Source organism: Urocitellus parryii, chromosome 16, assembly GCF_045843805.1.
Source record: "Urocitellus parryii isolate mUroPar1 chromosome 16, mUroPar1.hap1, whole genome shotgun sequence".
In the NCBI taxonomy this organism is placed as follows: Eukaryota; Metazoa; Chordata; class Mammalia; order Rodentia; family Sciuridae; genus Urocitellus; species Urocitellus parryii.
This window is the reverse complement of record NC_135546.1, coordinates 6,119,471-6,132,461: the sequence shown is the minus strand read 5'-3', so window position 1 is coordinate 6,132,461 and position 12,991 is coordinate 6,119,471. Positions and strand designations below refer to the sequence as shown.

Below are 12,991 nucleotides of genomic sequence, written 5' to 3'. Positions count from 1 at the left end.
ACAGGTCAGAGTGAGTCTGAGCAAACCTTCCTTAGCACAACACGACCGCCTATCTGTCTTCCCACCCCATTCTTGTTGCTTCCCCGTCTTTACCGCCATTGTCCTGATGTCCCAAGAAACGCGTAGTCTACAAAAGGTCAACCTGAACTAAGGTCATCAACTGATTAAGGTTTGGCCAAGACTGTACTGGATTTGGCCCTGAAATTCTAAGGTCTCAGGAACCCGCTCACTCCAGGGCAAGCTGTGGCAGTTGGCCATCCTACCTGTGACTCAATTTTGTGCACCAAAGGAACAGGTCTGAGACTTTCCTGTGGTTCTCTAGGGTGATCCAGGTGATGTTCCTCTTCTGCGAGGCTCAACATGGTAACCAGGAGCCACAGTAAGTAAGGTTACAAATTCTAGGTCATCCCCAGAAAATTAAAATCTGAAGACAATCTGCCCTTAGCATGGCTCCTTCTCTCTGTGAGTTCCCCCAATAAAAGTCTGAAGGTCTTAGACACATTCAGCTTTCCTTTTGAAGCTTAGAGAGGAATGGTATGGTACACCTCCGTCAGCACCTCACCTGGGGCTGACATTGCCCATACACCGTTACTACTCTGAACAGAAGTGCTGAGGTCTAAAAATTTGTGAATCTTTGTAGACTGTGCAACTGTGGGTTTGTGTTAGAGTCTGTAAACAAGTCAGGATGGCGCCTGGCAAAATGCCAGAGGGAGTGGTTTGTGAAGTAACCCAGCGAGCCATTAAGTGTGGAGATTCCTTATTGGTTGACTGCTGTATCTAGTTTATGTTAATTAGGATAAGCTGTGTGGAATGTATAAATACCCCTCCTGTCCTACAATAAACGGCTCCCACTCTTGCTGTATCAATGTACACAAGTTGCTCGTCACCCCCTGGTTAGTTTGCTGCAGCCGGACTGCGGCAATCAGGAAGGAATTTTCAGACCAGGATAAAGAGTATGGATATTAATATGGTACCGAGGCTTTGGAAGACTGAGCAGGCAAGTGATATTGTGCAGTTAGTGATTTAAATCCCTTCTCGGCCTTCTGGCTGAGATCCAGTGTAGTATCTGTTCTTATCGGTTTAAAAGGCTTACTCTGAGCCATTGTGCAAGATCACCCAAGAGGGTTGAGACGGTATAATCAGTGGATAAGAGAGAAACCATCACAGTGGTGTCCTGGGAGGAGGGAAGATGATTATTTTCACCATGGTGAATACTCCTGAGAGGTCCAACCAGGGACGGAGAACTGGTCACTGGATTTGGAGACAGGAATGGCATTAGTGTCCCTAGGAGCAATTTTAGAGCAGAATTGGGTATTGGAGGAAGACAGGAATGGGAATTATGATGAGGAGGATGAGAATGTACCCGAGGATGGCCGTCTTCAGGAGTTTTGTTGAATGAATGTAAGTGACCTTGGAGGTAAAGGACGGGGCCATGGTTTCGAGTAGTGGTATTGGTTCGACTTGATAAGGTTATGCTGAGATTAGAGACTCTGAGGTTCAGTAGTTTAGCACAACAGACATTTCTCTTCCATACTGTGCATCTCAAAAAGGATTGCCAGGGTTTGCTTCTCATTCTCACTCACAGAACAGGGCTGATCAAGGCTCCCTCTCCATAACTGTGACGGGGATGACCTAGCACAAGGCAGAAAAAGGTGACTTACAAAATTGCCAGATGACTAAAGTGGGTCCCACGTGTCCATGTCTGACATGTCCATGTCTGAAGTCAAAAAGCTCCGAGAGTGTGCTCCCACTTGAAGCACTCGGCCACAGAAGGAAGGTGTCAAACCATCGCTGAGAGCTTTTATCATGAATTATACATTTCAGAAACTCCATCACTCCTACCAACAGAGAGAAAGAGGATGATGGACAACATGGAACTGTGAACAGAGGATGGGCCTCCAAACGTCAAATCCAGATAATATCCTTAATTCCATCTGAGCATCTATTTTAAATCTATGGCAACTCTCCTATAAGGAGGAATGCAGAATGTTTGGACAGATTGGTGCACTTGCTAGAAATATTTAAATAAGACACAGCATTTCGCCATGCTGGCCTTTGGGATGATTGAAGTTTATCTATATATAGTGATGAACACAGACGTCTCAAAGACATTGTTCTACAGGGGGAAAAAAACCATCAGAAGAACATTTATTTAAAAATGCTGAGATTATGGAGGCTATTTGTGTAAACAGCCCCCAGCACATATACCCATACGGGCCCATCTACCCTCTTCCACTGAGCACAGAAGTGAATATAAAACAGCATTAAAAAAAAATTCTGGTGCTTACTCATTAAAATGATGACACGTATTGTGATTTTAGAGACAAGAATAGAACTGGGATTGGAGAGACATGAGAGAAACTCTGTCCTTAGTGTTATCTTTTGTAATAAGACAATATTCATGGGTTATTTGCATAATTTTTAAGAGGCTAATTAACTTTGTTTTATATAGTACTTCCTAAATGCAAATGTGTCCTTAATACACATAAACAGACAGACAGCCAGGTATGGTGGCACCCGCCTGTCATCCCAGCAGCTTGGGAGGCTGAGGCAGGAGGATTGTGAGTTCAAAGCCAGCCTCGGCAACTTAGAAAGGTCCTAAGCAACTTAGCAGGACCCTGTTTCCAAATAAAAATATAAAAAGGTGCTGGGGATGTGGCTCAGTGGTTGAGTGTTCCTGGGTTCAATCCCCTGTACCAGAAAAAAAAAAATCACACACACACACACACACACACACACACACACACACACACTTATTAAACTGCTATGGAATGAATTGAGAAAATGGTTTACTTGTCCAGGCTGTTACTGGGTCATCGACGGGAGAAGAAGGTGAATATTTATATATCACAGGTAATATCTGCAAGGTGTTATCTTGCCTCTGCCCTTCAAGAAAGCTGGAAAACCAGAAGTCGCTCATTTTCCTTCTTTGTAAATAAACCTCCCATCAGAGTTTTCTTAACCATTGTACGAAACTGTTTCCCAAGACCTAAGTAGACAATGATCAAAAAAATAATAATAATACTTAGGAAAATCTCCCTTACAGAGTGGAACAATCTACCATGCAAAAGAGAGAGGCGAGCATGTAAAAAGCTTGCAGCAGCCACTCCAAAAGGCCGCTCCCTGAATTGAAAATGAAAGTTAAAATACAAAGAATTATAAATATGGGGGAATTAAGCAGGGAGTGACTTTGTTCCTACAAAGGAAACTCAAAAAAAGGTTCATACAAAGGAAATTCCAGAGAGGGAGTGGGGTGGGGAGAGATAGAGATGGAGGAGGAATTCCCTCAGAAGAAAACTCAGAATCTGACAGGTAACGCAGGTCAGGTACCATATGGGGACCCAGTGATTTCAGCTTCCAGGGGCTTTATTTTCCTTCTCCAACCAGAGACACAAAAGCAGGCTTGAGATAGAGACTCGTCAGAGTGAAGGATCAGGGAGCTCCCAAGAAACGACTCACATTCCTCATGCTTTAGTATCTGACAAGCAAGACACTGTGATTCTGTCCCCAGCTGAGCTACAAGGAGGAATAAAATCTACTGTCCCCATCAAATGTCCCCACTGAGGACCTGGATGGCCGTTAAGGAACACAAGGGACCTTTCGAACATCAGAGATGTCTGCAGAAGAAGTCCCAGGGCTTTAAAGACCACCTCTAGTCTTCTGACTCCCATCACAAATAAGACTGAGTACTAAAAAATGACACGGAATCACACCTTTCCTACTACAAGAAAGAAAATTTAACACGTTCACTGGATAAGGTGGACTAAAAACTACCATGCAACATATGCTCTCGCTCTTTCTCTCTCTCTCTCTCTCTCTCTCTCTCTCTCTCTCTCTCTCTCTCTCTCTCATACACACACACACACTTGATCCTTTCTTATCATCTCCGAGTGTTTGCCTGCCTCCGAGTAGCAAACTAATCATGCATGTTTAATATAGAACACCCTCAGTATTTATAGACAAACATAGCTGTTTCGTTGTTTTTGTTTTTAATAAGCCTCTTGCATATTTACAATTTGCCCTGCAATCAATGGCTTTAATTACCACCAGCGTGTTGATGATGGTTTAACACTGTGAGCGTTTTCCTTTCACTGTAGACTAATTTTTATTTCCCCTCGGGAGTCATTGAGTATCTCAGAACTACAAGACGCTGACGCTGTATTCTGGAGGTTGATAATCATGGAGGTCAAGAAAACTTTTTTCCTTGAACAGCCTTAAGAGTAACCATCAGGGGCTTTGTAGGTCAGGTCCTTTGTCACGGCTACTCAGCTCGCAGTTGTAATGTGAAAACACTGAAACACATGTAAACAGGGACAGCTGTGTCCCAGTAAACCTTCCAGGAAACAGGAGGAGTCAGATTGGGCTGAGGGTTTGTAGGTGACAGACTCCTGATCAGGATCTAAGGCTCTGACAACACTAAAGTCCTTAAATATGCCTATGTGCCTCTCCTCTGGTCATAGCAGGTTAAACAGAATAATAAATTCACGGTAATATATGGGGCTGGGGCTATGGCTCAGTGGTAGAGCACTTGCCTGGCTCAGGTGAGGCACTGGGTTCGATCCTCATCACCACAAAAAAGAAAATAAGTAAAGTTATAAAAAAAAATTAATTCATAGTAACATATGATGAAAATAGCAGCATATGTCATATGTGCATGTGTTTTATAAATTACATGAATTTGCCATGTTTTAGCAAATTATTGATGACTGAAGGGAAATAAAAATTAATAGTTACTTTTTTTGAAGGGAAAATTAGGTACAATACACACAGAAATCATAGTGGAATTCCAGAATCGGACTGCAGTGCTATAACCATCACACATTTTAGTACTACTTCCCCTTCTCAATCTCTCTTTCCTACTGGAACCAGCTTCCACAGCTGTCTTGACATGGGCTACCCATGCAACACTGTCATAGAGATTAGATGGCCATTATCACCTCCATCTTCCATGGGAAAATATAATGTCCATAAAAGTAAAGTATATTGCCCAAGATTCACATACTGATGGAGGGGCCATGCTGAGACTGGAACCCCAAATCCAGTTGAACACTATTCATTGCTGTTTCTATCACCACTAAAACCTGTGGCCCTAGGTTATTCGCAGAAGTTCCACATAAGGCACCCAGATTGGGGGAATGGAGGGAGGTGAAACTGCAGACATTCAGGCAATGATGTCTAGGTACTTGGACAATGTTGAATGACGTGGCGATTCGGATCGGTGCCCTCAGTCATTAGCAGAAGCATTTCAGTCTTTGTTAACTGATAGGTGGAGGTTGATCTCTATAGTCAAATATTCCCATATTTCGGCATTAACACCTACTTAACACCTAAGCCAAGAATGCTCAGGATGGGTCACGATTCCTTAATGACAATTTTGACTATGTGGTGTATGTGCCTGGAATCTCCCTGTTCACATCCTTAGCAGACATCACTCATTGATCATGGTGCCCTCAACCTCAATGGTACATTTTCATCCTCAAGAGGACACTCCCAAGAGATCCCATCGGTTAATCTACAATTCCACAATAATTGAGATCTCTTTGCCATCTTAGTCCTAGATGACCCTATTATTATCTCTACTTCAGACGTCCATAATAGGGTCTAAGCTTTTCAATAAGCCCCAACTTTGGTCCAAGACTTGGTTGACGACTAGTATCTCAGGTCGTAAGTTAGGGCATTAAAGGATGCACAAATGTAATTGCATGTAGCCGTAGCTCCCTGGGTCTCAGAACATGGAAGGCATTTAGGAAGATATCAATCTAGAGCATCACATGGTGGCAGAGGAATGGGAAGAAAGAATAATATAAAGAAAACAGAGGGAAGAAGTAAATGCTACCATTATTCATGTTCCTACCTAGACCATGGTAGGAACAGAGGGAGATTTTTTTGGCATTCCTAATCAAGCTGCATGGACTCCCTGTGGGAATAAAGGGTATTCTTTGCATTGCTCTATCAGGTGTCTTGCTATCTGAATAACCACTGGTGGTCAATAAGTGTTGTGTAAATTTCTCTACACCTGACTCTCAAGCTTGTTCATGTATGTGTGACTTTTGTGTCTTACGAGACACCTTTCCTATAGCACAATTACAGAATTCATACTTACATTCTGTTGAGATGCAATTTACCTGCAATTGATACATAAATGTGATTTAGCCACTTTCGATCATAGAAACCATAAAAATTCCTACTTTGTGCAACATCCTTCCTTGGCCAAAAATTACATTCAAATATCACCTTGACTGCACAGATAGCTGAGATATATAAATTATGTCAAATGCCGTTATCCTCCTTAGTGGATAAATACAGAGCCTAGTGTATCAGGATATGTCTTGATTTATGTGAGTTCTGAATTCTGTAAGGCTCTAAAGAATGTACCTGTGGCATTAAGCAAAGTACCCTGAAAATCAGAATGGGTTGAATAGTTCCAACAGGTGGATCATGAAGACAACGAAATAGCTCAAGAGAGGTATTAACTATATAAAAACTTCTGATCTCAAAGGGTCTCAGATAACGATGCACACAAGCATCCAAGAGCGAGCTCAGCACACTGTCTGTAACCACCTGGAAAAACTAGAATATCACAGAAGGAAAAATGTAATACTCCACTGCTCACTGGACCAATAATCAAAGTTTCTGCCAGTTGTTCTAGAATTCTGTATTCACTAAAACACACTTGACCAGCAATTACTGGTTGTGAAGACTTAACAATTATGGAAAAAAAAATAATAATAATCTGTATTTTCCATTCCAGAGAAATCCATCAAATAATGTTACTGGTTGTTATCTTGATCATGAGAATAAATAACTGCAGCCTTGTCAGACTGTCAGGAATGTGACAATAGAGATCTGTGGGTGCAGAAAATATGTTACCATGAACACCAGCTCATCGTCTGAGCCAGGATGTTAAAGTTGGCTCCAGGGTACATTCGTGTTTATAGTAGCAGAATAAATCTCAGTTTTATCAACCCTTCACACTCAACCTAGCTGTTAGGAAGGGTTTTTTTGTTGTTGTTGTTGTTTGTTTGTTGAGTTGTTTCTTGTTGGTGTTATTTTTCTATCTTTTTTTTTTTAAGTTAATTCTCTTCTCTATCCTCGTGAGTTGGGATTCGCTCAGCCAACTATTTCTCTATCTCTTTCATTCAGCAGATATTTTCTCTTAAAGCAAATTGTATATGACAAATGATTGTCTAAATTCTTTTCTTCCTTCTCCTTCTTTCTTTTTTTTTGTTATATTTTTTAAATTATTTTGTTTTGTGAGCTGCCTTCCCAACTGTAATCTTGTAACTTAGGTTCTGGCGTGGAGACATAAGTCTAAATAATGCTTCTTAAATCACAAGGAGGAATAGAACACTGTACACTAGAAAGCCAAAAGCTATTATTTTGAAGGGTACTGCAATTTGATACTCCATAAATTTTGATCAAATGAGAATAAAAGCATTTTTTCCCTCCTAGGAAGATACACAAAGAAGAATTATTAGTAAAAATCACATGTAAATGAAATATACTAGACAGCATTTTGGACTTTTTTTTGAGTGTGGGTAAGCTAACTTGGAGACAAAATATCGTTTCAGAATATGTCCTCTTTAATACATTTATTCAAAAAAAGTCTCTAATTGTAATGATGAATTTTTAGACTGAAGCTGCTATAATTTAAAGTTGTTGATTATTCTAAGAAAAATACTGTACAACTCATGTGTTTGACCCTTTAGTATCCTAAAGAATGTACCTGTGGTATTAAGCCAAGTACCCTGAACTTGGACTTGTCGAATTCCAGAAGTGTGAGAAACAAATGTGTGCTGTTTAAGCCACAAAGTCTGAGGTATTCTGTGATAGAAGCCTTAACCACAGAGAAATTGGCACCGGCCCTCAATAATCATATTTTATAGTAGAGGAGTTCCAAGGGACACAGACCTCCTTCTTTGTGGATTATGGGGAATACTAAGGTGTAGCAGTTCAGGGCTGGATTTCAGACGCTGGCAACTCTGGGTCACAGGACTGACTGTGAGAACGTGGGCCTCTTTCAAGCATCATTTTCCGTAACTGAAAATCGTTCTGGTCATAGTAACTGCAACTGAGTGAGGCTGTGATGATTAAAGAAGATAAAATCTGTGAAGCTCTGAACTGAGCTTGGTATAAAGAAATCAGGGAACGGGATCTACTCTTAGTAAAGCATCGATCGATCACTGTTCAGAGGAGATGGGGGAAGGAGTTAACGTGGGTGAGGCCTTTGGTCCTGCTGAACTGTAGCATCAAATAAAATTAATGGCTTGATGGTTTCTGAAAATCAGCTGTAGGTCTTTTTCAAAAATAAAGTCATGTTTTATTTCCTAATGTGGATGGGCAGTTACCAATATAGATTTTCAAAGTGACCGTGCTGAGTTTTACCTGGACCCTAAAAAAGAGCCATTGAGAATCCCTCCCATTGTTTTATGTTCCAGAAAAAAATGGGCCGGCTCATGGCAAAGAAACCAACACTTCACCCCACAGAGAGGAGAGCAAACCCACAGCACCCCTTGTTTATCTATATCAGGGCCAGATGCAGATTCCCCAAGTCCTGTTCTTTGCCTCAGAAGGGACAAGCTATTTTGTCCCCATTGATGGCTGTGACAAAGCTTTAGTGGACCAGACCTTGGTGAATCTTCTCTCCTTACCCTGAGGCCCTGGGCTTGGATGCAGAATCCTCTGGAGGCTGCACCCAGCCCCTCCTTGACTGCCTTCTAGGGAAGAGATCAGCATCAGGGGAAAGACACTCTCTGACCTGCCTGCCGTCTGCAGCGACCACCTCATTCTCCACACTTCCCCACTCCTGGGCCACCTGGCTTCCTCCTTTGGACAGACAAAAACTCTCCCCTAACCCTTGGGACACTTTCTGTGTGAGTCAGCTTCCTGTCCTCACACCAAACACCTGAGACAAGCCACTTCATAAGAAAAAAAGGTTTATTTGGACTCACTGTTTGAGAGCTTTCTGTCCAGAGGAGCCCTGTTGCTTCAAGTCTGTGTGTGGGGAACACTTCATGGTCCAAGCCCAGGTGGCACAAAGCCACCGACCTCAGCCCAGAAAAGCTGAAATGTGAGAAAGAGGAAGGGGTGGGGCCCCAGACCCAAAGGCCTCTTACCAGGACCTACTTCTGGAGGTTCTCCAGCTCCAAACTGGAGACTAAACCTCCACCCATGGGCCTCGGGGGTCATGCAAGGACTCCACTGTAGCCCTGGCCAATCCTGTGGTCAAGTGGTCACTTCCCCCAACAGAACAACCTCTGTTCTCCACTCTTAGGATATCCTTTTTAAACAGCCTCTTCTTACCTATGTGCACATTCATTTTTTTTTTTTTGAATTCAACAGAGAAAAACCAAATAAAGTGAACACTTACCCAAAGGCTCTGGAAATCGGAGATCAATTGGTTCCTCCAACCGTTACCTCCTCTCTCCCAGTGACCACCACTCTGTTGTTGTTTTTTTTCTACAATAATTGAAAATTGATGGGTAAAATAAAATAATTCATCATCAAACCAGAACCATCTCACCTATTTTTTTTTTTTTTAGGAAGCTCTTCTCAAGGGTCTCTTCTGGCTAATCCAATTCTTAGTAATTCTCGCTAATTCTAATAGCATTTCCTGTCATTCAGTATCTTTGGCACAGCTGAAAAACTGAGCTATTTTACCAAATTAGTTTCTCGGTGATTGAATGTGAAACATGAGGAAAGTTAAATCATTTTTACTCTGGAGAGCAAAGGATATAACTACACATAATCTCATAATATTCTGATCAAAAAGTTTTCCATATTAAAATGATTGTGGTTCTTGCTAAAGCCATAATGTCCTATTGGATATTCAGTAAGTTGGGCTTGGGTTTGTGCTATTCTGCAGAGAACTGTCATTTACAATCACGTAGGACTGGACTCCAATTCTGGTTTGCTATTTTGTTGTTGTTGTTGTTGTTTGGTACCGGGGATTGAACTCAGGGACACTCCACCACTGAGCCACATCCCCAGACTTATTTTCTATTTTATTTAGAGACAGGATCTCACTGAGTTGCTTAGTGCCTGGCCATTGCTGAGATTAGTTTCGAACTCAGGATCTTCCTGTCTCAGCCGCTGGGTTTGCTATTTTATAACAGCTGAGTGACATAGAATCTCAATCATCTCACCTGAAGATCCAAATAATATCACCTTATCTCACACAGCTGTAGGAACAATTGAATTTAATTGTGGGCAAAGTTCTTAGCAAAGTGGCTAGAAAACGTTAAATGTACAGATGCCATTATTAATAATGTAATGCTATTCCTCTGTTCTGTGATCAATGATAAGAGCTCTCTCCCAGTCCCTGGACAAAAACTTGGGTGATTCAATGACTTTACTGAGCACTTTTTTAAGAATTTCAGAGTCCAGTGTCACTGGCTGGCTCTGTTACTCTGGCCACTGGTGAGGCAGAGCATTATGGCGGAAGAGTATGGGGAAGCTTGCTTCATGGTGGTTGGCTGCAGAGCAGAGAGAGAGAGAGTGAGAGAGAGAGGAGAGAGAGAGAGAGGAGAGAAACGCTGAAAAAGCTGAGATAAGATATGTTCCCCAAAGGCATGTCCCCAAGGACCCTCTCTCTTCAACTTGGTCCCACCTCCTACCATTTCCACCATCTCCCAATAGTCCATTCAGCTACGAATCCTTCAATGGGTTAATCCACCCATGACATCAGATCCCTCATGGTACAATCACTTCTCAAAAGTCCCATTGCTGCACTGGGGACCAAGCCATCAACCTATGAGCCTTTGAGGGACATCCCAGATCCTAAAGGAGTAAACTTTATGAAACTGGGTGCCGAGGTCTACAGAACCTTCTAGATCATCACAGAGTGGATGGAAGCTACTGCTCTACTCAATCTGTTTTTTAAATGTGTATACTGGAGGAGAAAGAGAGTCTTAATTACAGAGTCTTTCATCTAAAGAAGAAGAAAAGTCCAAACGGTTTTCTGGTGAGAAGAAGAAAAGTGTCCACGTCAGAAGTTCCATCAGCAGGGACGCTGCATAATGAGGCCACGCATCCAGCCTCACCACTTGAGGCGTGTACCCGGGGGCCGATGGCAAGACGTTGGCTTCTCTTTGAAAATTTGTAAGTGATAAATGCTTATTTTTGGCACCCAAAAATCACAGTCTTTTTTTTTTTTCTTCCCGGCAACAACTTCTCTGCTGAAATAACTCATCCTAATGATATGCACAGACTGTATACTACAGGCAACTTCCTTAAGCCATCTGCAAACGGAGCAGACGCAGCGGGAGGGCACGGTGGCTGCAAGATGCAGCCTCTTTTCATAAAAACCAGAGAAGAGCAGCTGTTCACGAGGGCAGTGCTCCTACCCTTTCTAATTTATTTTTTATTTTACATGCCAAAGACTTACAGGAGTCGTATTAATTTCACTTTGCAGGAACTGGAGATAAGCTCTGTTGCTAGGAGGAAATCACTCAGGCTACTTTGGAAAATGGTGTAATTCAGCTCTCTCAAAAGTCCCCTTGACTGGATCCCAACACAGACTTTACTCCCAGACCCTCCTTCCACGTGGCAGGGTACAACAAAATTTGTCACCCATCTAGGGCTTGTGTTGATAGCTCAGAGACTGAACCACCTTATGTCATGAGTCTTATAACTTTGTTCGGAAGTCTTTTGGCCACTCCTTATCTTCCTGGATGACATCACAATTTTGGCAAACATGGCCATCAGCAATGCTTCAAAGCTTCAAATCCATTCCTTTTTTTTTTTTTTTTTTTTTTTTGTACCAGGGATTGAGCTCAAGGGCATTCAACCACTGAGCCACATCCCCAGCTCTGTTTTGTATTTTATTTAGAGACAGGGTCTCCCTGAGGTGCTTAGTGCCTTGTGTTTGCTGAGGCTGGCTTTGAACTCAGGATCCTCCTGCCTCAGCCTCCGGAGCCACTCGGACAAATCCATTCAGAATCCTAGATGAAAACACTTCCAGGGATGTCTTTGCTGCACAAATTCTTCAACCCTGAGTCTAAGGGATTCCAAAAGGTGCCGCAAGAGAAGTTCTATTTAAGGAAGAACTAATGTGAAACCAAGATGGCAAGACATTGATAATCTCGGGTAAATAGTGAAGGTTCTGCTTTGAGCTTTCTGAAGTTTTTAAATGACATCTCTATTTTTGCATTTGTACAGATAATTACTGTTGCATTTAAAAATTGCCTTCCCTTGCAAAAACACAATTAAAAGTTATGACAAACTAGTGAAGGAGGTGAGGTAAAATATTTGGAGCCCAGCCATGGTTCTGGCCCAGCTAAAATAGCAGAACCCGGTATCCCTTGATGCTGTGATAGTTTGAAGACCAACACACCCTCCATGATGCCACAGGGAACTCCCACAAAGCTTATGCCTTTCATCATTTAGTTTTGAACCTGATCAAAAGGGGTGATTTGGAAGGGATTAGGAGAATGGATAAGGAGATGCCATGACTTCTGGGTAACTCTGTCAACCACTTGCCTCTTCAATGTGCGATGAGCCTGACGTTGCATCCTTTCTTTAGAGTATGGTGGACGGGCTCTGAGAGATTAGAAACTTGGTGCTATGCATTCAACGTGTCCCCTTCCAAAATTCATGTTGAATGCCAGCCCCACTCTGGTGGTATTAAGAAGTAAAGGGTTTAGGAGGCCATGAGCCACCCCAGGCTCCACACTCATGACGGATGGATGCCTGAGAGAGGTCGAGTTCACCCCTTCTATCTCTTCTGTCAGGAGAAGACACAGCTTCCTCCCCTCTGGAGGATGCAGTCTCAAGGTGCCATCTTGGAACCAGAGACCAGGCCCTCACCAGCCAATGCTGGCTTCTGGATCTTGGACTTCCCAGCTTGTAGAACTGTGAGAAGTAAATATCTGGGATTTGTTTGTTTGTTTTTGTTGTTGTTGCTCTTTTTTAGATACACATGACAGTAGAGTATATTTTGACATATTATATGTACATGGAGTATAACTTATTCCAATTAGGATCCCACTCT

The 12,991-nt window shown here is 42.3% G+C and overlaps 1 pseudogene; it reads left to right on the top strand.

The window, feature by feature from the left end:
* Positions 1-1,027: 1,027 nt before the first annotated feature.
* Positions 1,028-1,163, top strand: LOC113196918 (U2 spliceosomal RNA; annotated as a pseudogene).
* The last annotated feature ends 11,828 nt before the right edge of the window (positions 1,164-12,991 follow it).